This window comes from Tupaia chinensis, unplaced genomic scaffold, assembly GCF_000334495.1.
Source record: "Tupaia chinensis unplaced genomic scaffold, TupChi_1.0 Scaffold145384_1, whole genome shotgun sequence".
Taxonomy (NCBI): domain Eukaryota; kingdom Metazoa; phylum Chordata; class Mammalia; order Scandentia; family Tupaiidae; genus Tupaia; species Tupaia belangeri.
Window position 1 is genome coordinate 6,714 of NW_006205245.1, and position 4,007 is coordinate 10,720.

Below are 4,007 nucleotides of genomic sequence, written 5' to 3' on the forward strand. Positions count from 1 at the left end.
GGCAGATGGTGTGGTGGTTGGGGGCACGGGTCTTCTACATGGCCAACCACAGTTCAAGTCCTAGACATGGCATCTTGCTTTCTCACTTTCCCTCTCACTCACGCTCCCTCTTGCTCTGTCCCTCTCTGATCAAATTGAAATAAATAAATAAATAAATAAAGTTAAATAAAATCATTCTTATTTTTTTAAAAAGTATACAGAATGTGTGTATGTGTATGCCCAAGATCCTGGGAAGAGAATGGGGAGAAAGGATTGCATCATGGTCATCCCTCTGGGGTGATTTATTACTTTCCTGTCACTTTCTCTTTGTCTCTGTCTGTCTCTCTCTGGTGAGTATATGTGTCCAAAGGCAAAAGCCTCTGAAAAAAATATTGTTTGTCTTGTGTGTTTTATCTCACTCTCATTTCTGTAGGTTCTAATTTTGACTGCCCTCGACACAGCACAGAATTATTTTTGTTTTATGTAACTTGACCTGTTTTTCTTCTCTTTGATTTTGAGATTATATCAAAAAGGTACTGCAGGGATAGCAGGTGGCACAGTGGTTGCAGAATTGAATTCCCTCATGATCAATCAAAGTTCCAGTCCTGGACTCAGTGGTTTGAAAATCATGTCTGGCACCTGTGTATGTGTGCCCAGAATCCCAGAAGGTGAATGGAGTAGAAAAGATTGCAGAATAGTAGATAGTAGAAATATTCCTAGGAATGATTTCTCACTTTCCCTCTTACTGTCTCTCTCTGGTGAGTGTACATGCCCTGTGGCAAAAACCTCAAAAAATAAAATGCTTCACACAGGGCCAGCAGGTGCCATGTTGTTTAAGGCATTGGACTCCCACATAGTTGACTGCAGTTTGAGTCGTGGACCTGGTGGCTTGAAAATTATGCCTGGTGCAAATGCGTGTGCCCAAAACTCTGAGAGGATAATGGAAAGAGGAAAATGATTATAGCATGACAATTCCTTTTGGGGGTAATTTTTCATTTTTCCTCTCTTTGTCTCTCTCCATGCCCTATGGCAAAACAAAAACAAAAACAAAAACAAAAAGAGAGAATTCCCATTTATAAAGGGAAATTAGCAAAAAATAGTGTGAAATTTTAGAATTCAAAAAATTATAATTTAGGACTCCCACTACAAGAGTTTAAACAAATAAAATATTTTTAGGAGAGATTTTTGCTATAGGGTGCATGTACTTGCCAGAGTCAACGAGAGAGGCAGTAAGAAAGTGAGAAATCACCCTCTAAGGGGATGGCCACACTACAATCCCTTATCTTCCATTCTCCTGTCAGGCTTTGGGCACACATGCACAAGTGCCTGGCATGAGTTTCAAACCACTGAGTCCAGGGCTCCAACTGGAGTCAGCCATCTTGAAGTCCAGTGCCTTAACCACTATGCAACCTTCTGGCCAAAAGATTTGACCATTTCAGGCAATAAATAAAAAATTTAAATTCCAAGTGTAGTAATGTAGTGTTAAAAATTATGTAATATAACTATCTAGAAAAGCACGATAATTAATATTTTATTAAAGACCATGGAAATAGGTAGAGGGACTGGGACAGTAAATTTTTGTGTGAGAGAGAATGGGCTCCACTCTGAATATATTGGGTGGTCAGGAAAGTCATCATGTGTTTTTCTATGCAAAAATGGATGACGACTTTCCCAATGACCCAGTAGAATGGACAAGTGTGAATTTGGCACTATGCAGAAGGGTGGAGGTCGGTGGACAGCAAATTACTATTAGGTAGCCTTAGAGCTAACGGGGATTCTGCTTAAACCCACTGATGTTTATTTCATAGAAATGTGCACAAGCAGATCTCGGTAAAATTTAAGAAGCCTGGCTGAATTTAGTCAAGCACAGAATCTTTGTCAAGACAGAATTATTTAAATAAAATTGAAAAACATGTTGGGCCAGCAGGTGGTGAGGTGGTTAAGGTGCTGGGTCCCACATAGCTGACTCTGAGGTTTGAGTACCAGACCTGACAGCTTGAAAAATAAGACTAGGTGCCTGTCTGAATATGCATAGAAATCCTGAGAATAAAGAAGGGATTAACATACACCTGGGTTGTGATTTTTTATTTTCTCTCTCTTTCTCTGTGTCTCTTCAGCAAGTGCACATGACCAATAGCAAATTTTTTTAAAAGTAAAATAAGCACTTTAATATTAAAACACCATGACTTGTGAGCTATTTAAGAGTATCACATTTGGAGGACAGATGGTGGCACAACAGTAAAACACAATGCTCCATGAGGGTGACCTACTTGGAAATATTTCTGGGGTTTATGGCTGGAGACCTACTTGAGTAAAGATGGTGGGCCAGAGCAGTGTTATCACTGTGGGGTGTGCTAGACCCTGTTCATTATGTACTGCATTTACATCAACCACAAGTGATGGAATGACCCCAACTTTAAGAACAGGCTGTGAGAATGAAGAAAGAAACAGAAGCTTGCCAAGAAGAGAACTGGGCTTAACTGACAGCTGGTTTCTGCCCCCTGAGATGTGAGCTCCACGAGGTAGCTGTGCTCTCTGGTCCAGGGTTGTGAGAGGTGGCAAGTCCTGTAAGGCAGGCTGATGTGGGTAGGGGGTGGAGGGAGTAGGATGGAGGAAAGCATAGAAGAGGAGGGGGGCAGCTATGAGTAATGATGGATGACCAGAACTACAATTGGGAGGCCACTTTGAAAGGTTTCTGCAGCCACCACAGCCACCATCACCTACTTTTTCAATCCCAGGCCCTGCCTGAGAGACTCTCCAGTGGCAGTTCTTGGTGTTGTCTGCTGTCTCCATGAATAGGAAAGGCCCTAAGGAGGGGCTCTCGATGGCATCCCCACCACCTCTGGAGGACAGTGGGGTGATCATAATATTGAAGAGATTCATTCCATTTAGACGCAGTCAAGGCAACACCTCCACATCCACCTCCAAGTTCTATTGAAGATTATAAGAACACATACTGGGAGCCAGCAGGTGATGCAGTAATTAGGGCTGAGACTCCCATGTGGTTCAGCACAGTTCAAGTGTTATACCAGAAACTTGAAACTCATACTGAACACACATACGCATATACTCACAACCTCAAGAGGAAGAAAATGGAGGAGGATTGCTATGTGTCCATCCCCCTTGGGGAATGATTTCTCTGTTTATGTTTCTCACTGTCTCTCTGGTAATCCTACATGCCCTATAGAAAAAATCTTTCTCCCCCCAAAAATGAGCACATTCTGGACAAAATTGGATAGTGTCAGATCAACTTTTAACACAAAGTCTTGCTGACAATATCTCTATATCCTATGAAGTTGTGTGTGTGAGTGTGTAAGCCAGCAGCATGTGGAACAGGTGTGTAGTGATCTGATTTAATAGACTAACCAATCATTTAGAGTCTCAAAGGAACTACACTCTAGCCCTCCAGATCTCTCTATTCAAAGATTTAATATAGGTCTTGGACAATATATGAGAGCATCACAGAGTGTTGTGCCTCTTTATATATATGAATAAGTTTTGCATCAAAACCATCTTAAGGTCGTTAGGCTCAGTCGAGTCATTGCCGTGGACGGATGCGGACGTGTGGCCTGCCTTGCCTGCTCTCTGGCTCTGGTCGTTCCCGCCCCGCTGCGCGCCGGCAGGATGGCTCACAAGCAGATCTACTACTCAGACAAGTACTTCGACGAGCACTACGAGTACCGGCATGTCATGTTACCCAGAGAACTTTCCAAACAAGTGCCCAAAACCCATCTGATGTCCGAAGAGGAGTGGAGGAGACTTGGTGTCCAACAGAGTCTAGGCTGGGTTCACTACATGATTCATGAGCCAGAACCACATATTCTTCTTCTCTTTAGACGGCCTCTTCCAAAAGAGCAACAAAATGAAGTCTACCTGGGGATTGCCGATTAGATCTTTTTCAAATTTAATGTATATGTGTATGTATATAAGGTAGTATTCAGTGAATACTTGAACGATGTACAGACCATTCCTCTATACCTACTGTGCATGGGCTGTATTCACAGCAACAGAGCTCAGTCAGATGCAAC

The 4,007-nt window shown here is 42.4% G+C and overlaps 1 pseudogene; it reads left to right on the plus strand.

Annotated features, from left to right (window-relative positions):
* The first annotated feature begins 3,541 nt into the window (after positions 1-3,541).
* On the plus strand, positions 3,542-3,870 carry LOC102483246 (cyclin-dependent kinases regulatory subunit 2 pseudogene; annotated as a pseudogene).
* The last annotated feature ends 137 nt before the right edge of the window (positions 3,871-4,007 follow it).